At 35.5% G+C, this 24,747-nt stretch overlaps 1 long non-coding RNA gene across 4 annotated transcripts in view; it reads right to left on the bottom strand.

Moving 5' to 3' along the window:
• Nucleotides 1-24,747, bottom strand: part of LOC138715266 (uncharacterized) — a 436,977-nt gene that overhangs the window by 361,250 nt on the left and 50,980 nt on the right. Inside the window, exon 4 of one of the 4 annotated variants that reach the window (XR_011336202.1) lies at nt 23,772-24,120. The exons of the other annotated variants lie outside the window; for them this stretch is intronic. This is a non-coding gene — a long non-coding RNA (uncharacterized lncRNA). Of the gene's footprint in view, nt 1-23,771; nt 24,121-24,747 lie in introns of those variants that run through there. 4 annotated transcript variants of the gene reach the window in all.

Genomic DNA, 24,747 nt, shown 5'->3' with positions numbered 1-24,747 from the left:
GAAAAATAAACAAGATAAACTTGCGAATTCTAAATTCATTCCCTAAAACAATTTATCCGTCGCAAACCTATTATGTGTGGTTTTAAATTTTGGGGGCTTATGTACAAGCAACAGTTATCTTGTCAAGTTTGAGCCTTACACCGGGGCAGGTAACAAAGAAGGAAACACTTTAGGCACCTGCATTACTGAAAAACTTTGTGTAAACTTCATACCTCATGGTAGTACAGTGTATACTGATAATTATTTCACCTCCTTTGCTCTACTGAAATCCCTCACTGATAATAATATAAAGTGTATAGGAACAATTCGTAGTGACAGAGTGGAAAAGGCACCATTTTGTGATATGAAAAAACAACCAAGAAGCTCCTACGAAGTCCTACAAGATATTGAAAACATGATCACTCTCATTCGTTGGCAAGATAATAGCACTGTGACAGTTGCAACTAATTCATGCAGTGATGAAGTACTTGGACAGTCTAGTTGTTACAGATGGAATAGGAAGGAGAAGCAGCAGGTTATACAACCAAGCCTCATTCGTCAATATAATCAAGGCATGGACGGCATCGATCTTTTCGACAATCTGCGGAGTTTGTATCGCATCCATATCAGATCTAAGAAGTGGTACTGGCCATTTGTTCACTTTTGCTTGAAGGGACTGTTGTGAACTTGTGGCTTTTGTATTGCCATGTGGACAAAACAATGAATCTTCTGGAGTTCACAAGAAGAATAGTGTGGTGTAGTTCATGCTCCAGGGATTTATATTCTATGTCGGTGGTTATACTGTTTTTTTTTTTTTTTATTTTGTGGATGCACCCCCATTTCTCCTGCCCTGATTGGAGATTGCGGAAGAAGAGAGGGGTGCGCTGCCTCTAGAGACAGAGCTCACTTGGCAGGAAGAGAGAGAGACGACGACAAGTTTCGAATCTTCACGGAGTGACACATCGCTTGCCTGCAGTTTGCCACTGCCAAGCCTGAGTGGGGCCGTCTGGTTCGAAGGGAACAACTCCGATTATGCTGAGCATGCATCATTGATAGAACACCAGTCTGATGTTGCATTTGCATGCACCCGGTGACTATTTGTTTCATTGGAAACAGAGCACTGGCCAGCTCTGTTATTTGTTACATTCTGGACAGTGGAGAACGGTTAATACCGTTACATTACGGTGAAGTTTCTTAGAGTGCAAGATTGTATTAATGGTAATAGTTCCGTGTGTCTGCGATGATGTATGTTACGTGGACAAGCATCCACATCAGCTAAAGGTTGGAGTATTGAACTTTATTGTATTTATCAGAGTTTGTGCCCTATGGGATACTGTCCGTTTCCTGCAGGGTTTTGATCACTCCTAGGGTATATTATTATTGTGACTTTTTATTTCATGTTAATTATTAGTTTTCTCTCTCTTGGCAATTTATGTCATTATTATATCTTTAATATCTTAAAATCTTCTTTACTACCACTATCCCCTTGTTTGGGGTTATTCCTATGTACTTTGTAATTCTTAATTTTGTATAATATTTGTAATTTATTTTTCCATACTCTCTACTCTGTGTGTTTGTTTATTAAATTGTTACATTGATGGTGGACTTTTTCTTATAAGAATAATTGTCAGAGGCAACCAAAAACCTTGTATGCTACGATCCATTTTCCTTCCTGGGTTGTCCCCAGGCACACTGACACGAAAATAGCTATAGCCATTCTCTCTTCATCTGCAATGCAAACTCCTCGAGGTGTGCGACCTAGATATCTAACCAATGTGAGTAAAATTATAAAAAAATAAATTTCTGACATTAGTCAGTTTCTAATGGGGATTGGAGTTGTAATTGAATTTATTATGCATTATTTCAAGTCCTCCAGGAAACAAGATATGATGGGAAAAGTCATCTTGTGGACAGTGAAGAAACGCAACGACAATGTGCTCAATGTGGCAAATGCGCAAAATTTGTTTCCATAAAATGTAATGTTGGGTTACACCCAAAATTGTGTTTCAAGCTATACCACACACGATAAGGACAAAAAGTTTCCAGCAAACAATGTATCTTCATGTATTTTCCAATTATTTCAATATTTAGTATTATAGTTCCCTTATTGCCCATCGTATGAAATATAATATGCACCAAAAACCCTACAAAAATTCTAAATATTATAAAACTTAGAATATAGTGAATATAGTCGTTATAAGTTCAATAAATTAGTATATATTCCAAGTTTTCAACAATTATTAAAAATTTTTTAAATTTCGGGATATGATGGGTTAACTTGATGCTGTCTATTCCGTTAACGTCAGTTTCTAGTGAACGCGCTATAAGTGCCTTAAAACGTATTTAAGAAATTCGATGACCAACCAGATACTGTCTAATTTGGGAACTCTAGCTATAGAGAAGGAACTGCTGTGCCATCTTAGCAAGATGCCTGACTTCAAGACGAAAATAATATACATATTTGCTGAAATGAAGGAAAAACGGTTTGAACTCATTTACAAGAATATTGTTTATGGTGAGTTGCAAGAAAAATCTATTTATTTCTTATTTCTCTTATTAAATCCACATAACAATGAATTATTTTGCTATTTGTATTCTAAAACTATGTTATTTGGCAGCTCCCCAATGCCTATTTAGTCTATGTTTAAAAATAAAACAAGTGCACATAATAGGGTTATAGGGTTTGTCCTAGCTTTAAACAGCAGTCATTAATATAATATTGGACACAGATCTGTATGCGCTGAAAACAAAATTCCATACATAATAATATTATTAAAATAGGTTAGATAAAAAAATAAATATGTCTCCCCTTCTTACTTAGCTCATGCTTTGTCACTGGACGTGAATATGTTAGCAAAAAATCCACAAATTATTAGGGAAAATACGGGAATTTTACTTGAAGCAAGTAGAGAGATAGATTTGGAGATTTGGAAGTAAATCCTGAAAAGACAAAGTATATGATTATGTCTCGTGCCCAGAACATAGTACAAAATGGAAATATAAAAATTGTAAATTTATCCTTTGAAGAGGTGAAAAAATTCAAGTAAGTCAGAGCAACAGTAACAAATATAAATGACCTCGGGAGGAAATTAAACGCAGAATAAATATGGGAAATGTGTGTTATTATTCAGTTGAGAAGCTTTTGTCATCCAGCATGCTCGCAAAAAAGCTGAAAGTTAGAATTTATAAAAGTTATATGACCGGTTATTCTGTATGGTTGTGAAACTTGGACTCTCAGTTTGAGAGAGAAATAAAGGCTAAGGGTGTTAGAGAGTAAGATGCTTAGGAAAATATTTGGGGCTAAGAGGGATGGAGTTACAGGAGAATGGAGATAGTTACAAAACTGCATGTATTTTATTTTTTGCCTAACATAATCAGGAACATTAAATCCAGATGTTTGAGATGCGCAGGGCATGTAGCATGTATCAGTGAAACCAGAAATGCATATAGAGTATTAATTGGAATGCCGAAGGGAAAAATACCTTTGGGGAGGCTGAGACATAGATGGGAGGATAATATAAAAATGGATTTGGGGGAGGCGGGATATGACAGTAGAGACTGGATTAATCTTGCTCAGGATAGGGACCATAGTGGGCTTATGTGAGGGCGGCAATGAACCTCCAGGTTCCTTAAAAGCCATTTGTAAGTAAGTAAATGTTGAATAATTCTAGCAACAATCAGAACCTAATTGAAAAGTTATTTCACAAACATACAGACAAACCAGTACCTAAGAAGTATAAGCAAGCTTGCCCTCACACTGAATTTCTTTTCCCCAAGAGCTTACAAATATACATGCAGCATGTTAGAAGATTGTTCACCTCATGAGAAAACTTTAGGTAAATTGTACAGCAACATTAAATGCCAAACCTGGGTTTCAGAGAGCATACAAATACTGAAATTAAAAGTGCAGCACTCTGAGAAGCCAATAACATGCTCTTCAGTCATGGATGAAATGGCTATAAGAAGATATACTGAATGGGATGGAAATAATTATTAAGGTCTCTGGTCTCTGGTTGACTCTGGAGTCTCCCCAGATGACCCAGATTCAGAAGAATCATCTCAGACCCTAGTTTTTTATGAATGTATCGATCAATGAAGCTTGGAAAATCCCAGCAGGTTATTTTCTCATTTGTTCAACTGCAAGCTCACAAAAAGCAGAACTAGTGAAAAAATGCTTGAATATTCTTTCAGAATGTGATGTCAAAGTAATTAGCTCTAAATGGTGCTTCTACAAACATTTCTATTTCATAGATCTTGGGTGAATATTTGAACATTCATAACATACAAATATAAATTATTCAAACAACACATATGTCATCCCTAATCTGTTTCATAAGATAAAATTGATTAGCAATTCTTACATAAACAACAGAAAAAACGACAAAACTGATTTCATATATTTCAAGAAACTATTTGAACTAAAGTACACCCAGGAAGCTCTGGAGAGTCACTGGAGTCACTTAAGCAGAAGAAAGCTCGATTCAAATCATCAGGTACGTTACCGAAGTTAGGTTTTGTATCTTCTGAAAAGCCGCTACTTGAAGTCTCCTACAAAGTGGCCTATCTTATTGCTAAGAACAAAAAGCGTCACAATATTGGTGAGACTCTAGTAAACCCTTGTGCACTTCAAATGGTCGAAAGTGTTCTTGGAGAGCAACAGAGAAACCTGATTGTTCAAATACCTCTCTCAAATGACATCATCAGATGTAAAATTTTAGATATGTCATCTGATGTCTTGGCTAAACTAAAGTTTCTCTACTCTTTGCACTTCAATTGGATGAAAGTACGAATGAGACTCAATCCAGCCAACTTCTGACCTTTGTGAAATATGCCACCAATGCATGCATCAAAGAGAAATTTTTGTTCTGTGAACCTCTGTTGGCTACCACAAAAGCTGTTGATGTTTGCCAGCTAATTGACGAGTTTTTTTCCACAAAATCAGGTGGATTGGAAGGTAAAATTGGGCCTCATAACTACAGATGGTACTCCTTCAAATGTTAGGAAAGAAATCTGGTTTTGGTGCCTTGGTGCAACGGGAGGTATTTGAACAATCAGAGCTTAAATCAGCCATGGATACCGCTGTTCAAGCAATGAACTTCATACAGTCTCGAGCTCTGAACCACAGACTCTTCAAGATATTCTGGCCAAAGTCGAAGTTGGTCAGGAAGTATTGTTGTACCATACAGAAATAAACTGGTTGTCACGTGAAAGAGTCTTCACTCAGGTTATGGAACTTAGAAAGGAAATACCTGAATTTCTGAGAAAAAAGGAAAACATGCTGTTTGAGGAATTTGAAGTGAAAGATTTTATTGTGTCATTGGCCTATCTTGCAGATAAATTCTCACATTTGAACGACCTCATCATTTCACTTCAAGGATCAGAAGTAACTATCCTAGATGCAAATGAGAAAATAATTGTTTTCCAACAAAAGCTAAATCTGTGGAAGAAACACGTGGAAGAAAATTATGCAAATTTTCCTACCCTGGAAAATGTTCTTTCGGGAGAGGGCATCCCAGACTGGTCCAAAGTGATATGGTAAGGCATTTGGGAAATATTATAGACTTGTTTGATAAATACTTTGTCCAAGAAGAATTACATAATGAACAGTGGATTCGAAACTCATTCACTTTTAACTTGGACTCAATGTATGATACTGACATGAGGAAAGATGACCTCATGATATATAGAGCACAAAGATATGCCGCAATCAAACTATTTAGTTCCAATGTGCAGGGCACCATAATAGCAAAGAATCTCAATCCAATGTGCCAATTGCACATGTACTCATAAAGCTGACAACCCCATTTGTGCCATATTAACAAAAGAAGACAACATAATGAAGAAAGTAAATGCACAGTCTACTATATACAGTCGCGAAGCTTGAGGTGATTTTTTGCAAATCTCGTGATAAAGCGCTCCAAGCGGTTAGCAACTAGAAACAACAGACTGTCCACGGTCGACTTAGGACTGTGTCGTATTTCCATCGAGTGCTAGCTCGTTGCGTATTTCACATTGATGCTTGTGAAATGTTTGTTATTGGTTGTAATGAAAATGTTAATGGCTAAAATACAATAATTGGAATAATAATATTTTACTAGAGACATAGAAAAATTAAGTTTGTTTTAATGAAATTTATTGATCACGTTTTATTTTCAATTCTGGTGGGATTATTATTGCTTAGGCCTACTTTTTTTTTTCAAAGGATATGTTTTTAATTATAGCTGTTAATTTTGTTGTTATTTTTATTTGTTACTTTACTAGAGACGTAAAAAAAGTCTGTTACAATAAAATTTATTGATCACGTTTTATTTCCAATTATTATTGCTTAACCTCATCCCACTTTGTTAACTACGTAAGCCTACACTACAAGTACCGGTATACGTAAGTTACTCCATTAATTCATATTTCCATTATTATTGTTGTAAAAGGAAATGAAAATTAATATTTATTGGTTTCATAGTTAATTATCGCTATAATCTTGAATGAGTGAAGCTATTATAGTAAATTTCAGTTCGTTTTGCACAAACAAAAATAATATTAACCTATTTCTTGCAGGTATCTTCGAGTTTATGGTGGAATTTAATATACTTCATTAAAATAATAAATTAACTTTATGCATTTAATATTTCAATAATGGAAGGAAGGTGTTAATTTCTCCAAAAGAACACAACGAAAGTGTAACATATTTTGTCGTCTACTAGGAGAGAGATCTGCGAAGATGAGGCGATAGTAGCGATCCTAGTGGTGGGCAACTACCCATGTTTGCATTTTTACTACATATTGAGCTTCGCGACTGTATATAGTAGACTGTGGTAAATAAATTAAAGATATCACGTTATGATCCTTAACGGTTTGCAATCTTATGCGGCGAAAGTTTTGAAACTGAAGCAAGAACTTACAACACATTCCTTCGTTACATTCATTTCCAGAGCATTTACACAACAAGGTAATCCAAAATAATATTCAGCAGACCCAACAGTTTCCACATTTACAAAGACCACAAGAAGGTCCATTAACTGGAAGTCAGAAACAGAAGATAATGCCAGGAACTTCACAGAAGAAGGGTTGAGAAGCAAAAAAACAGTCCATACAAAAAAACGACGTGGCTGAATCAAACGAGAGAAAAACAGATACATTTTGGACTTGTTTACTCACATGCTTCAGCTATAACAAAAACCCAAGCAAATTATAAATCTACTAATGAAAACAAACGAGAGGTACCGCAGTATTTGATGGTTGAACTATCGCAATACAAACAAATAATTACTAACCTACAACAACATTTATCTCAGACATCACTATTGAAAGCACAGATTACAATGTTACAGAAAGCATTACCAGCATAATGATACCTAGAATGAATAAGTTACAATGAAATTATCCGTCCTTCAATGGAACGCACAAAGTATTAATTCCAAAACATACGAAATAAAACATTCGATATTATAATTACTCTTGAATCATGGTTAAAACTCCAACATAAATTCAAATTGTCACAATTTACAATTATTTGTCTCGACCGAACCACAGCAGGTGGAGGAGTGATGATATTTTATAGACAGAATATTATGGTTTCCTCTATTGATAAAATCCAAAATTTTACTGAAAATTTCCAGGCTATTGTTATGAAAATCCCAAATTTAACTATAGTTGCTGCCTACAATGCTAGTGACCACTATACTTCACAAACGTTTTGGAATGTTTCATTTAATTTTCATGATAGTGAGCATGTATTTGAACAGTGAAATGTTTTTGAAGTGTTAGTGAAATCAGGATAGAATCAGTGAAATGTGTCATAGTTCCAGTGCAGTGTGCGAGTTGTCAGCGAAATAAGTGTAGTGTTGAAAGGTACTTGTGCAGGTATGAATATATCATACTTGCAGGTTTTAGTTTGAACTCAGGGTTAAAATACAAATTAGATTTACTTTAAATGTTATTTTAAGTGACCGTGCTTCATTTAATTTAGGATGCTCCCTGTAGTATTTATTATTATTATTATTATTATTATTATTATTATTATTATTAATGATTTATTATTAATTGTATTTTTATTAATCGTGTTAATTATTGTCATAATTAAGTGTAATTAATTACCACTGCCACCACATATATTCCACTTGCAATGTGAATACATACATACATGTTTTAATTTGCAGGGACTTCAATCTTGGGCTTCACCCTGCACACATTCGAGACCAAGCACATAATTATGCATTTCTACATCAATTAAATAAAGATCAATTACTTCTCCTAACACATAATTTTATGCGAATAGGTAATCTAATTCAAAATAACTCCACACCAGATTTCACATTTATATCAGCTTCACTTTATATTTATATCAGCTTCACTTTATCCCAAAACCAATTGGACCATACATTCAGACTCTATGGGTAGTGATCATCTTCCAATAGAAATCTTAATCAATACTGCAGGTAGGTCGTTGTGGGTTAGAGATATAACTGTACAAGAAAAAATAAAAAATTGGAACTATTTTTCGACGACATTATTACTGAATGTTTCTAATATGATACCAAATAACTCTAATCAGAATTGGGTTCAACATATTCATAATTATATAACAAAGTATTTAAGGTATGTATTAACGTTTGAAATGGCGTTTTTTTACTAAAATTTTCTTTGTAATAATGTCAGCTGCAAAATCCTAGTACAGAGCATTGTACGCATAAACAGCAATAACTCAGTGAAAGAAATTTCAAAATTGAGTAATTTTTAGGAAATATATGGCATTTTGAAGAAATAGAATAATTTTTAATTAATTATTTTTTTTTAAGGAATCAAAAAGTGAAATTGAAGTTTCTGATATATGGTTATGTTAGTCTACTTTCATATGTTGTCTGATAAATATCTTAAAAAGGTTGGTTAAAAAATGTAGATTTTCCTCCAAAACGTTAATACATACCTTAAAGGATTTTTATCCAATACGGAAAATCTTGACTAACCAAAAACAACACCCTTTCTCCTGGTGGACACCCAAATGTGCCAAGGAAATAGCAAAGAGACGGACGTTATTTCATCAATATAAATATAAAATGACACGACTAAATGTCCTACTATTAAAAACCAAACGGCACACACAATTAGATTATTAAAAACATGGAAAAGACAGGGTTGGAGACAATTTTGTAATTCAATATCAGTGGAGCAATCTATTACAGAGTTATGGAAAAAAATAAGGTGGTTTACAAATAAACGAAATTATGAGTTCCAACCAGTGGCGGCTCATAAATGAAGATAATAGCGTGCTAAAAATATTTTTAGAGTCTCCTAATTTTTTAAGATGAAATCCATCCGTCGACATTTTGAATCGACTTAGAATTGCCTTTAAGCACTTTGTTATTTTCAATGTATTCTCTCACTACACTATCCTCGCTGTTTATCAGATTAGTAAGACCTATGAACACACCAAGATTATCTGACGTTTCTGTCTCATTGTGGCCACGTAGCGTTAGTTCAAATTTCCCACAAAATTTAATACAATCAATTATTTTCGATAACATATATCGATTTTTTCGACTTTCTCATTATGTTTCTGTGCTGATTCTTGATAAGCTCTATTAGCTGCGCTGCAATATTTGCAGTGCCAAGCGTACAAAGATTAAACGAGTTTATGTTTCTTGCTATGTGAATGTTTCTTTATATATTCATTCGGAGACCAAGACCTCTAACACCTGTCGTAGACATGAATCACTGCTACTGAATAGGAGGCAAGGGAAGCAGAACAGAGCATTTCGTATTTCGCATCCACATATCCAGTCACTGTTGTCATAAACTGTTCTGTTACATTTCCTAGTGTACACATAGTTTTTACCATCCTTTACTTTCTGCACAATATTGGTGTTGGCCGCCCTAGATTTTTAATTCTAATTTAATCTTCTATGGCTGCTTGGAGAAAGCAGTTTTGAGTAATGAATCGATGGAGTTCATCATGATATAACTACAGTATATTTTTGAAACTGTTTATAATCCCAATATTAAAACCTGTCTCTGGATTAACATACACATTAAACTTATATTATATATTTGAATTACACTAGGCAGAAAACATAGCCTAGAAAGACACACAGCAGAATATACTTCTTCTTTTATTTTCTGACGCCTTATCGATTCTTTACTTATTCGATTTTAGCGTCGATTCTGTCTTTTAAAACTTTTGGGGCTGTAATTTCGATATGTATTAAGAGTCTGGTTGTATTGTTTTATATTTTCATCTTACATATCTTCATCTGGATGTATAACAGTTTTCCTATTTGGATTTCTTTATTAACTAATATGTCTGGAATCTTCCAAGGGCCAAAACCTAGCTGTTGGCTAAGTTCGTGTATTAGTTTGTCAATATGTTGTTTATGTAGTTGGCATTGGAAGAACATGTGATTTATTTCTCCTGGCTGTTTGCGACACTCGCACAATAGCGATTCCCCCCTTCCAATGAGGTGTAGGTATTTTGGGGTTATGGCTGCGTTGTGTTTAAGTTTGTTGATGACTGATATGAATGGACGTGTTAATTTTTTTTGTAAGTACCATGGTTTGCCTGTCTGGGTGACTTCTGCGTTTGTTTGCCTGATGTGTTTTATTAAGTCAGGAACCTGGATATTTACTGGTGCGAGCGAGTTGGTTGTTATGGCTGCTTTCGCCATTGAGTCTGCAGTCTCGTTTCCTTGAATCCCTTTGTGACCTGGTATCCATATTAGTTTTATGTTATTCTGTTTTCCTAGACTGTGCATCAGCTGTTTGATGTTTATTACTATCCAGGGAGTTTTCGTTGATAGGTTGTTGTTCTTTACTTTTTCTATGGCGCTGAGGGATTCCACAAAGATGAGAAAGTGCCTTCCTGTAAGGTTTTTGACTGAGAGCAGAGCTTGCCATATTGCAAATAATTCTGCTGTACAAACAGGTGATTGATGATGAAGTTTGATTTTTCCACTACCTGCCATTGTGGTGTTTACGTAGACTGCCCCCACACCCTCATTGGATTTGGATCCATCAGTGTATATCTGTATTGTGTTGGTCTCCTGTTCTACGGTACTGGTTATAAATTCTCTAAATCGTTGTCCTGTGTGTATTTCTTGTTTGTTGAAAGTTGTGGTGTCCGTGGTTACACTTTTTTGGAAAATTTCGTACTGGACACAATATAGTGGACAGTGTGGCATATTATAGTATTCTATGAAAGTTTGTAAGATTTGTGGTATGGGGAAAGGTATTGGCTTTTCACTGTTTTGGATTTGAAGAGTGATTCCTTCGAGTTTGTTGTATACTGGATCAGTTGAATTATATAATACTGAGTGCATAAATCTATGACAAGCTGTCCTTTTCTTGTGAAGTAGTGAGTGATATTGAATTGTCTTTAGGACTGATTGGGTGTGAGGTTTGCCGCTTATTCCAAGTATTTGTTTTGCCACCTGGTAGTGGATTGAGGTTAATTGGGCTTCTATTTGGGTTTGAGGTTTGGGTAATATGACTATGGTGTAGTCTTGAAGGGCTATGAAGAAGTTGTTGTAAAGAAGGTGAAGTGCAGATGGGTGATTTCCCCAGTATCTGCTGGTTAAATATTTTAAGATTGTGGCTCTCTGTTTTAGTTTCTGAAGGAGATTTGTATAGTGTGTTTTCCCAGATAATTTATGGCCCATCTCTACTCCCAGAATCTTGATGCATGTTTGGGTTTCTAATCTGTGGTTCTGAATTGCAATTTCGTTCCATAAGTATGGGCGCTTTCGTCTTTTGTGAAAAATGATGTGTTTGCTTTACCTTGGGTTTGTGGTTAGTCCCAGTTGGTTGAGGTGATTTTGAATGCCCTCTCAATTTTCTTCGATGTAGCATCTGAAATTTTCAGTGGGTTTGTCTTGTGGGATTTTGGTTAGTAGGTAGATGTCGTCAGCGAATACTAAGATATTACTTTTCTGGAGTGGAATCTGTGATAGGCCCATGATGTAGATCGTGGAAAGGATGGGGCTAAGCGACGACCCCTGTGGGATGCCTAGGTTTGTGGTTCTGCTTGTTGTGTTTCCATATGCTGGTGGGAAAGCTATGGTTCTATTTGACATGAGGTTTATGATGACTTTAATTTCCAGAGGAAGCTGTATTCTTTCCAATGTTGATTGCAAGATTGAGAGGATCACAGAGTCATATGCCTTAGATATGTCCATTGCTATTACAATAAGATGTTGTTTTTGCATCCATGCCGATAATACATCTGTGAGGAGATACATTAGACAATGTACCGTGCTGTGACCTTTTCTGTATCCATATTGCCATTTAGGCCACTGCCCCATTCTTTCTAGATAGAAGGGTATGCGTTGTGCTAAGATTTTTTCAAAAATTTTTATTATGGTGTTTATTAAGATGATTGGGCGAAAGTCTTGCGGGAGGAAACCTATCGTCCCAGGTTTTTGTATTGGTATTATATATAATTGTCTCCATGATTCCGGGATTGTGTTTTGTTGTAGTATGTGAGAAAATGATGTTGCCAATATAGAATAAAATTTGGCAGATAACTTTTTTATTATTTCATAGGAGATTCCATCGGGTCCCGTGGCCTTCCCTTTGTGGGTTGTTTGTAAAGCTGTTTTAATTTCTTCTACTGTGAAATCTGATTTCAATTCCTCTGCTACCCCATCGTAGGTGAAATGTGTTTAGTGATATGGAAGGTGGTTTTGGTTTTGTACTTCATCTGGCACGATTATGTTCAGGAAGTCCTCCTGTATTTTGGGGTGTCTATATATGATGGCATTTCGAGGATTTTCTTTTCTGGTGAACCATTTGATTTGCTTCCAGACTGTTGAGGTAGATGTGTGCCCTGTTATTTGAGAGCAGAAGATTTTCCAGGCCTGCCGTTTAGCGTTTAGAATGATTCTTCGAACTTTTGTGTTTGTCTTTTGAAATTTATGAAGTTGTTTAGGTTTTTGTGACTTATGAAAGTTCTTGCTGCTTCCTTCCTTCTATTTATTTCTTCTCTAATTTCCTCATTCCACCATTTGGGTTTGTATGTGCTATATTTGTCTTTGGGTGACTTTGTTAACTTGTTATCTTTGCGTTCTGTTCGACTACTCTGTTATGGTTTGAGTAAGTTGCTCAATATCTACTTCTGTCCCTGCCTGTGTAAAATGATAATCGTAGGGCTGTAATACAATAGTATATTGAGAGTCTGGCTAATCAAAGAACTGAAGTTTTCCCTAAAGTATATACACTTAAAGGGATAATGTGAACACAAATCAATCCATAGATGGATCAAAGCACGTGTAATTTCTCACCCACCATCCTATTACAAGACAATGAGATAGTATATGATAACGAAATAATAATAATGGAGGATAATAACGTTGAAAATATCACAGATTTTGAAAGTCACATAACAAATTCTCACCCACCAACAAACAAAATCAACGAAAAGCAGAAGGATCAGTCCAGTAGGAAACGATTAAAATCAGACCACGTGAATCAGACAGTACGAGACAATTCGCCATTTGGCAAGGCTAATACACATGAAGGTAGCAACGAAGATAGGAAGATAGAGCATAGTTCGAGCAAAACACTTACAGAATCGGGAAAGACATCACGAAATCATAAAGAAAACAATAGATTAGACAAAATAAAATCCATAAGACCCAACAATAAATCACACCAGTCGAAATTACACGCAGACAAAGATCAAACACCACGTGGCCATACACCACCTTGCAATGCAAACACACATGATATCAGCAACGAAGATAGCAGGATAGAGCACAGAACGAGCAAAACAACAGACACAAGAGAAATAACACAAAACCAAGAGGAAAAGAATATATTAAATAAAATAAACCCCATAGGCCCTAATAACAAAGTACACCAATCCAAATTTCATTTAGACAAGGATCAGACACCATGAGGACGTACAGCACCTTGCAATGCGAATACACACGAAGTCAGCAATGAAGATAGGAGGATAGAGTACGGAACAGGCACCAACAACAGACACGGGGGAAATAACACAAACCAAGAAGGAAAAAATAGTTTAAACAAAATAATTTCCGCAGGCTCCAAAAAGAAATCACATCAATCCGACTGGCAGGTGAAAAAGGATCAAACACCACGAGGTCATTTATCACCTTGCAATGCGTACACATATGAAGCTAATAACGAAGATAGGAGGATAGAGCACAGAACGAACAAAACAGCAAACACGAAGAAGTTAACACAAAATCAAGAAGAAAAGATCAGTTTAAACAAAGTAAACTCTGTAGGTTCCATAAATATCACACAAAAATCCAAATCACACAGGGATAGCAGTACACCAGCCACCACCACAATAAAAGGAAAACCAATAAACCAAAACAACTTACCATACAATGAGAACCTAAATAAAGAATTATACACATATCGGGACTCAGGCCCTTTTGTGATAATCATTCAAGCGAAAGGAGGGAATATAACGAAAATCCACCCACTAAAAATTGGGAAGATACTTTTTAATTCCATGACCCCAAGTAACCCTGATAAAAAAAATCGGATATAATAAACTAGAAATTACCTTCGAAACATATCACCATGCAAATAATTTTCTGCAATCAAATTTTGACCAACTCCACCAATCTAAAAGTTACATACTAAACTAAAACCTTTACACTAAAGGAGTAATTAAGGGCATTGACATCGACATACAGGACAAGGAAATACTAGAAAATGGCAAGCTGGAGGGCGGTGCTAAAATCACGCAGGTCCAGCGGTTTAAAAAAAAAGATAATCAGTCAGGACGGGGAAATACAATACATACCCACCCAAACAGTACTAATCACATGTAGATCACAAACACTCCCACCAGGTATCGCCCTGTATTACAACAGATATAAAATCCAAAATTACCAAGCATCAATACTACAATGTTTCAACTGCTATAAATTTGGACACCCCACAAAATTCTGTACAGATGCACAAAGATGCAGAAACTGCGGAGACACACACGAGGTGGAACGATGTCCCAGTACCCACACAAAATGCAGAAACTGTCAGGGACCCCACACAGCAGTAGACAACAACTGTCCAAATAGGAGACTAGAACAACAAATTCTGCAAAAAAAAACAAACGACATTCACATATCAAGATATGAAGCAATGCAAATCCTAACAGGTCGCAAGTCATACGCAGAGATTGTACTATACAACAATCTCAACACAGAGGAAGACAATTTTCCTGAATTAACCCCACCTCAGACAAGATCATCAACACCAAAGTCACAGTTAGAAGATAGAACACTACCAGGACAATCAAGACATACACAAAACTACACATCACTTGCCTACTCCGGAACCCCCAGAGTAGGCAAGCAAACGAAAACAAAAACACAAAACATTTCCAACGACAAACCACATCAGAGATTCAACACAAAGAGAGAGAGACGACAAATGTACTCAATATACAGAGATGGCTGGGAACACAACATCCCGGAAGACACCCCCCTCCGAGAGTGAAAATGCGACAATAGCGCAGCATACAAAGGAAACGGGAATAACATCCCTCCACAAAGGCTCATATTTTTTTAAATTATATTGCACAAGGTTTTTCAGATTTGATAACTACACAGGATATTCCGATGCAATGGCTTGAATGTTATGCTATCTCGATTTTAAAACCAGGTAAACAAAGTCATATAGCTAATAATTATAGACCAGTTATTTAATTTAATGTTTTTCGGAAATTTTTTTTAAAAATCCTAGCTCAAAGATTAACATGGTATTTCGAACGATACGGCCTATGGCCAAAAAATCAATATGGATTTCGAAAAGGTTTCAATACCACCTTTAACTTAACACACATAACGACTGAAATCCATAATGCATGGAAACAACAATCCGAGGTTTTTGCTACTTTTTTAGATCTTACTAAAGCATATGATATTTTGCTAACTAAATTACATAGTTTTAATATTCCAACCCCATTTATCCATCTTATTGCTCAGTTATTATATAATCGTAGGATATCTCTACATTCTCGGTTTCATAACAAAAATGTCTGCATAACATCACAGGGTCTACCACAAGGATCAGCTTTAAGTCCAACCTTATTTATTATATATATTCAGGCAATCAACGAAATTCCCCTTTTAAGGGGATCCTATAGGCAAAGTTTCTTGAAAATTTTTTTTTTTTTTTTTTTCGATTTTTATGCTATAAAATTATACATTCTTTTCTGTTTAATTTGATATATATATATATATATATATATATATATATATATATATATATATATATATATTCTAACTTCCAAATAACTATTTCTAAAACAAGTGTGAATTACGCCCTGGAATGCACTAATAAGTTTAGTCAATTCTCTAAAGCTTGTATTTAAATATTAATTAAAATTATTATAAAATTATTACTATTTTTATAATTATGTATATAAATAAATATTAATTTCTTTCAGATTTTATTGTTTCTTATAGTTATCTTTGGAATGATCACTTCAGATTTAAAAATTTTATTTTGCACTTTAAATGCAAATATAAATAATATGATGGTGTAAACAACGAATGATGAGCAGGCTTTGTTCAATTTAAATTAGTTTTGTAGGAAAAAATATTTTTCTGAGAAATGCTTCATCAAATGTACTGATTTTAACATAGCCGAGATAGGACGTACCGGATCCCCTTAACTAGTCATGTTTTATTGTTTGCTGATGACATGGTTCTGTTATCCCACATAAAATTTCTAGAATTTAAAGAATATCAAGATCCAGGGCTCAGGTTAATAAAGATATGGTGAAAGATTTCTTTTCGCACTTAAGAAAATAAGTTGATAGTGTACTCCCTTGCAATATTTATAATTATTATGAGACTGGTTTTCATGATGTGCCAAGTAAAAAAAAAAAATTGTTTCAACAAGTGTAACGCCATCTGGAACAGATTTTGAATAGCACAAAGACCTGTTTTATTACAATGTTTTGTGGTAATGGTGAAGGAGAATTCCTTGCTCCTTATTTTATTATGAAAGGCAAATAAAAATGGTCTGACTGGCTGAGCGAATCTCCATTGGGTACCAAGTTAAATGTAACATCTCATGGATGGATTGTGATCAAGATGTTTTTGATGATTGGTTCGAGAACCATTTCCTTCCATTTGCTTTGAGACATCCAGGAAAGAAAGTGATAAATAATCAGGGATAACATGTGAGCACACTTATCTATAAAAACCCTAAAACTGTGTTCTGAACATAATGTTTCATTTATCATAGTTATTCCCAATTCAACATATTTTCTTCAACACCCTCGATGTAGCATGTTTTTCATCCCTCAAGTGTAACTGGAGAAAAATCTTGTACAATTGGAAGCAAGTTACGGAGGGAAAACGTGCTGTTGCCCTTCCAAAATCACTCTCTTGTCAGCTGCTAAAACTGACATTAGAAATGAGCAAATCAATTGCATCGAATAACTTCATAAAAGGATTTTCAGCAGCTGGCATCTTTCCACTAGGTCAAGAGATTTTACTAAAATTGTCAGAATACGTGAGAAATATGCCACAAATGAAAAATGATATTGGTGAAAGTTTTAAGTGTTTCACGAGTGATGTAAGATCTTCTGATCTGGAAAAAGTGCAATGATTAAGAAAGTTAAAACTGCCTGTGGAACCTGGCAAGAGCATTTCTGTGCAAGAGGTACAAACTTTCCAAAATAAAAATATGTCTGTTTGCTCAGGACCAAAAACAACAGGCATTGTTTGGAAGTTATCAGGAAGAATTAAGACTATCAAACCAAATATTCAGGAGCCCATTTCAAGTACTAGTGCATGTCAAGAGGTAGTTGATACCAGTAAAGAGTGTTTCATAAGCATCACATGCTAGTCCTACTGTGCTGATTGAAGAGAATATTACACTGTAATTACAACTGAAACTGCAATGATTAGTTGCCAAGGAAATTACGGGCGGTATTCATAGACTTCACGTTAGCTGACACTTTCAGCATGCTAAATTAGCCATAGCTATTGTCATGCTAACTTTAAAGTATTCATAATCACTGAATATGGCTAAATTGGTCAATGGATCATCTTTGAAAAATGTTACACGATGCTGGGAATGCTACTGCACATGCGCAGATTCATAGCTTCATGCTCGATTCTGCATGTTTCTGTTTGTTACTAGAGGTTAATGGCGGTTCTAGACTACAATAAACTATTTGCTTTCTCTTCTGTGGTAATAAAAGCAAGAAATACATGGAAATGGAAGCTGATATAAGGAAGTGTGGAGGTAATTCGACTACAGAAGAAAAAAGACATCCAAAACGTTAAGTATAAATGTTGTTATATTATAGCTAACAGTTTTAGGTTAGGCCTAGATCTAACTATTATGAATTATTGGATTTCAAAGAATGAATTATTCTAATTCAGTACTTATTTACTTTTACTTGAAGAAATAACTAAAAAAAATTGGCGGAGGATGTCCTTCCCCCGAAATTGATGATGTACTAAACGACATAGGAATATACAAGTAAAGCAGAATTCAACTCAGATGCACAGGTAACATATGGGATTGGTGTTTTTGGTTCTTATGGCATGTTTGTAACATATTACTTCATGGTAAATATTTTTATTTAAATGTGGCTCCGGCATGATTATGTCACCCAAGGTTATATTGAACACATGGTAATTATAATATAACGTAATATATCGTGTGTGAATATAGCTGCTAATGCTAGTTGTAGGCATACACAAGAAAACGTAATTCACTGTAATTCACGACTATCGTGAAAGTGCAAGTTCGACCTACACTCAACTACCATATGCACTTTGGATGAATATCAAGTTAATATGCCTTATAATTACCCAATATGGGACCGGACTACAAACATTTGATGTCAACACATGTTTATTTAACGATGTTTGCAACTGCAGAGGTTATATCAATGTCGCCGGTGTGACGGAATTTTTGTCCTGCAGGAGTTCTTTTACATGCCAGTAAATCTACTGACATGAGCCTGTCGCATTTAAACATACTTAAATGCCATCGACCTAGGCCAGGATTGAACCCACAACCTCGAGCATAGAAGGCCAGCGCTATACCAACTATGCTACCAAGGGCGGCCCCATGCAGTTATGAATCGTACCATAATGTAATATCTCGTGCACTAGAATTATCAAAACTGAAACATTATTTTAAAAGTCAGTAGGGGAGAGTGGTCCACAATAGACATTCCCTCTAAAATCTGAATGGTTTCGCCAACAAGTGTCTCACCCTTGTGGCAGCCTACATGAACTACTAGGCAGTAGTTTTCAAGATATCGAATTGATCACCTCAGCAACTGAAATGTCTAGTTGTTTGTGTAGTCAGGTAAGAAAAATGTGATTTACTGCAGTCAAGTACATATTCATTTACTACTAATTACCGTAATTAAAAGCAGCTAACTTGTCTTAGGAAGTTTACCACGACCTGTTACACTGTTAAGAAGTAATGTGGGGCAGAGTGAAACACTACTAAACAACTACTGTCTCAGATTTATTTAATTAATTTGTCCTACAGAATAATATCTGTGATATTGACAATTAATATTTGAGGAGAAAAACTCGCTCTGGCACCGGGGATCGAACCCAGGTCCTTGGTTCTACGTACCAAGCGCTTTGACCACTGAGCTACGCCGAATTCAATCCACAGCACCAGACCGAGTCCCCCTCCCCCAATGTTTCCCTTTGTGGCCTTACTCCAAGTTAGGCATATATGTTGACGTATATGTCCAGTGTCAACTGCCATTATACTTACTAGAAGCGAACTCAGCTGAGTGACTTGTTTGGCCGGAATTCCGCAGTTACGTGCACAGTAATCTGTACAAATATATGCACTGCAGCTATGAGAATATTACAGATTTATTTAATTAATTTGTCCGGAGCGAGTTTTTCTCCTCAAATATTAACTACTGTCTCATTGTGGACCACATTAATATGATAAAACTATGTATAATTACGTATTTGATGTTTCAGAAATGGCTAGAAATCGTAAAAGGGAAACAAATAAAGGGTCCTTCACAGCCGAAAGTATGAAATATGCTGTAAAACTTGTTCTAGTAAAAAACATCAGCATTCATAGGACAGCAGTTAGATGTGATTGTCATTCCAGACACAGACATGCTATCTTGAAGAAGACTCCCATAAAAACAAGAGCTGGAAAGGAGATATATACAGAATTAAAACAGGAAAAGAAGAATGCAATGAGGAAGAAAAAAAGTTACACGAAAGATATCTGATTCCTCTGAAGAGATAGATGTAGCAAATTCTGACCATTCATCTTCTGGGAGTGATTTCGAAATTGAACATTCTCTGTCACCAATGGACCAACAACCCAAGAAGCAGATGTAAATGACTTTGTTCTTGAAAAATTTATTTTATATTGGAAAAGTGCTCCTCACAGTGCTAAGAATTACAATGTTTCATTTCCAAGGAGAAGTGTTAAAATAGGGAACAGTTTCATTTTTCCAGAAGTGCCAGATGAAGCATTGGTTAATGAAACTGAAATAACAATGATTTTGCCAAAGCCAACAACCTGTGGTCAGACAAAAAGGCAGCAAAGATACTTGTCTTTTGGTATCAAGTTTGCTGATAACATTCATTGACTCCTTGACACATAACTTGACTACATACCTATATCTGCTCATCTGATGTTTGTAGAAGTCATATATGTCACTTCCTTGATATCATAATTATATTAATCCATCAGAAAATAAAGTGTCTCACTGTGGAACTGTCACTTCCTCAAGGTAGAACACTATGGTCCACTATGAGGCATTTTGCCACTTTGTACAAGTCAGCTTGTAATCTGAAAATCATTATCAATGGCACAAATTTTTAAGATGAATTATAAAATGTAATAATGATCGAACATTGTTTACAAATCAATGTCAATATCCACTGCAAATATCAATGTAAAAAAAAATTAACAAATATTTCTGTCTCAAGGTGGATCATCTTCCCCTACACCTATAGGTTTCTGAGATCCTGTATGTCAGAAGATATACATTAGAAGAGGTTAGCTTTATCTGTACATAAGCATAAGAAATTTATGGGATTCAAATTGGTGATCAGCTATCAAATCCATTATCTTGTATGATTATAGAGCACCTGTAAGTGATTTAGAAAATATATGCCAAACTCATATTATTACAACACTGAAAAGACTTAACTAAAAACTCATAGACCTATGTAATCTGTAGTTGTGGTGATGTAAACCTAGATTATCTCTCATTGTGTTACAATAGAAAGTTCAAAGAATAATGACATAAGTATATAAAAAATGTTCCAAAATTTAGAAATTTTGACCTTAGGGTAAGACTGCCTAAGAGTACTTACTTCCTAAGAGTATGCATTGAGGTTCACATTTTATCCAGTAGATTGCAGGGGATGCAAGTCGCAGGCTAACAAATGCACCAGCAAGCGTCAGTTGAGATTTTGTTGCTATGAGAGAAGGTATGTTATGTTTTGTGTGTGAGAAATATGCCATTATTATATTTCACTTAAAGAGACAGATCAATATTTGCATGTAATTGTTAATTTTTGAACATATAAGTGTCATATACTCTGTATATGAGTCTAAACTATTTGTTCTGAGGTGCATATATTTAATTACTATAGTCGTTTTGATGCAACAGTGTTTGAAGTAAAAGGTAGTGCGATGTCCTAAGAGTACGCAGTTGTTTTCATAAATGCATACTCTTGGGACACTTTAAACAATCTTGTGTTTATAATGAAGTTTCTTCGTTTTTAGGCATTATACCATCTAATTATCAACGAAAAACGGATAGGCAGTTGTTCACTCTCACTGTGAGAGCTGCAGCCAAATTTGTGGGTGTACATGAAGCAATGCTGCAGAAGAGACTAAAAGCAGTGAGTTGACTTGTATATGTCTGTTAATTAACAACAATATTAACAAAATTATTATTGTTAATATTAGTATAATGACAGGCTTAGGTAACAAATTATTCATAATTTCAGGACACAGTACCATCCTCACTGGGCAGATTTAAGTCAACATTTTTCAAGGAAGAAGAGGAAGCACTGGTAGCGCGCATTAAGATTTTAGATACCAAATTCTATGGAATAACAAGAAAACAACTTATGACTATTGTTTTCCAGTACACTACACAAAACAACATTGCTCATCCATTTAATAAAAATAAGAAAATGGCCGGGGAGAAATGGATTAGAAACTTCTGTAAGAGGCACTCATTAACATTACGATAACCGGAGAAGTGTTCATTGGGAAGAGCCATTGGGTTCAATCGAGTCAGTCTAACAGATTTCACGAAAATCTGAAAAAGGTGTTTGACGAAAACTCCACACTTTCAGCCAGTGATATATTCAGTATGGATGTGACAAGTGTGCCAACTGTTCCCAATAAACTTTCAAAGATTATTTCTCCTAGAGGAAAATGAGTAGCATCTAAAGTTGTCTCTCAAGAACGTAGGGAGTCTAACTGCAGTATGCTGTGTGAGTGCAGCAGAGTATTATGTTTCACCTGCGCTTATCTTTCCAAGAAAGAGATACAAGCCGGAATTCTGTGATCGAACGACACCAGATACTTTTGGAATGGTATCTGATTCAGGCTTCATAAATTCTGAGCTCTTTATGACCTGGCTAGAGCATTTCAGCAAACGTGTGGTTCCATCCCAGCAGGAAAAGAAGTAGTTGATATTGGACAACCACATATCCCACTGTAGCTTGGCTGCAATTGAATATTGTCGAGAGAAAGGCATAATTTTGTTGTCTTTGCCACCACATGCTAGCCATAAATTGCAGCCACTCGACGTGCCTTTCTTTGGGCATTGAAGAAGTCACTGTACAAGGAATGTGACAAGTGGGTCACGAATCACCCAGGTCGGCCTATAACATTCTACCAAGTGGGTGAGATTTTTTAAAATGCCTACTCTAATACTGCTTGAATTCAGATACCAGTTAAATCATTCCAAGTTATGGGGATTTTCCCACAAGATAACTCAGCTTTTAAAGATGATGACTTCATGCCTTCATCAGTGACTGACAGAGAGGCACAGGAGCCTTCTGAAGAAATCAACTTGGAAAATGAGGCAGGGCCATCAAGTGTTGGGCAGAATAATGAGGAATCCCCGCTTCAAACTACAAATAATCTGGGAGAAGGGGAAAATCATCCAAATGGATCTAATGTGTCACCAAAAGACCTCCTTCCCAGCCCAAAGGGATGCAGAGGGAAGAAGAGGGGAAACAGAAATCTTCAGCCATTATGACTTCCTCACCATTCAAGAAGACTCTTGAGGATTATGCTACTGCAAAAGACCGAAGAGGAAGGCAGCAAAGAAGCTGAGTTTCCCTGCAGAAGAAGAAAGAGATGAAATGGAGGACTTTGATGATGACGATAGGTTCTTTCCAACAAGCAGTTTCATACTGATTCACATACGATACACTTACCAGTGCATGTACTGCCTTCTGCGCATGCGCTAGTTGGGGATCAGTTTGGGATTGATACGTAACTGGTGGTGTTGGAACACTGTCGAGTGTCGATTGTCCTGGATCAGCTGTTTGGCGGTTTCCTGCGATTTTTTCCTACGATTTTTTCCTACGTGATCCTACACACATATATTTTGGATAAAGATTTCTAGAAAGATGGAAAGTAAGTATTTTGTTTAAACAGCATATATGCTAATATCATATTCATAATAAATTAATATCACTGTTTTATTTTGTTATTATATAATATAAGCTAATTCGCAACCTTTTGGTAAGAAAGAAATTCTTACCTACAATAAACATTTAATGAAATGATGATAATGGAATATGAATTAAACAATTAATATAGCGTAATTAGCATGGTAATAGACTAATTTCATGGTGGAGAGTATTTTATTTAGAAATTACATACGCCAAATATTAGGCCTATATTTACAATAATTCATTATAGTCTACATACAATGAATACCAGTATTTTATTTTATTACAATTGTACTCATACAATTAGATCATTCGCATTCCTTTACTATAAAAGACAAAACAAAGACATTATGTGCTCATTTATTTCAGATATGTGTGAATTCCTTATTTTCGAGAATTTTGAGAATGTGGGAGCAGGAGCAGGGTCGAGCAGTTCCAGTTCCAAGATCACAATGCATTGGGACATCAATGGGACAAATATGTTGATCGATCTCTACAAAAAATAGAGACAGTATGTAGGAACACACAAAATTCGAAGTGTTAAACAGATGTGGAGAGTAATTTCAAAGGAACTGAGTGAGTTAATGCAAAGAAACACAACAGAAAATAATTGTGAAAACAGATGGCGTGTGTTGGACAGAAATTACAAAAAGTATGTTGATGGAAAAAATGAAACAGCTAGCGAAAGGAGATTTTCGAGTTCGATGAAGACATGGATGAGCTGTATGGCAAAAAAAAAAAAAAAAAAAAAACATCCACCCAGAAATACTGTTAAGTTCCGAGACAGTAATCCAAACTGTATCTGGATCTGATACAGTAGTGGAAGTTACATCTGGAGAAAATGAAACAGAAAGGGCTGTGGAAGAGAATGTGGGTGAGAGCAGGAAGGTGGAAAGAAATGTAAAAAGAGGTAGTCTGAAAAGGAAGATTAGTGTTTTAGAGCAGATTAGACAAGATAGATTAGAATACCAGAGGAGAAAATTAGAACAAGAGGACAGGAAGATTGAACTCCTAGAAAAGGAAGTTAAACTTGTAGAACAACAAATTTTGAGTAGCAGCAGTTCTCACGATGACGAAATCTAATCTTCCTTCTCATAATAGCTACTTTTTACATTTATTT

The sequence above is a fragment of the Periplaneta americana genome, chromosome 15 (assembly GCF_040183065.1).
Source record: "Periplaneta americana isolate PAMFEO1 chromosome 15, P.americana_PAMFEO1_priV1, whole genome shotgun sequence".
In the NCBI taxonomy this organism is placed as follows: domain Eukaryota; kingdom Metazoa; phylum Arthropoda; class Insecta; order Blattodea; family Blattidae; genus Periplaneta; species Periplaneta americana.
The sequence above is the reverse complement of the archived record's forward strand: the minus strand, read 5'-3'. Positions and strand labels throughout refer to the sequence as shown.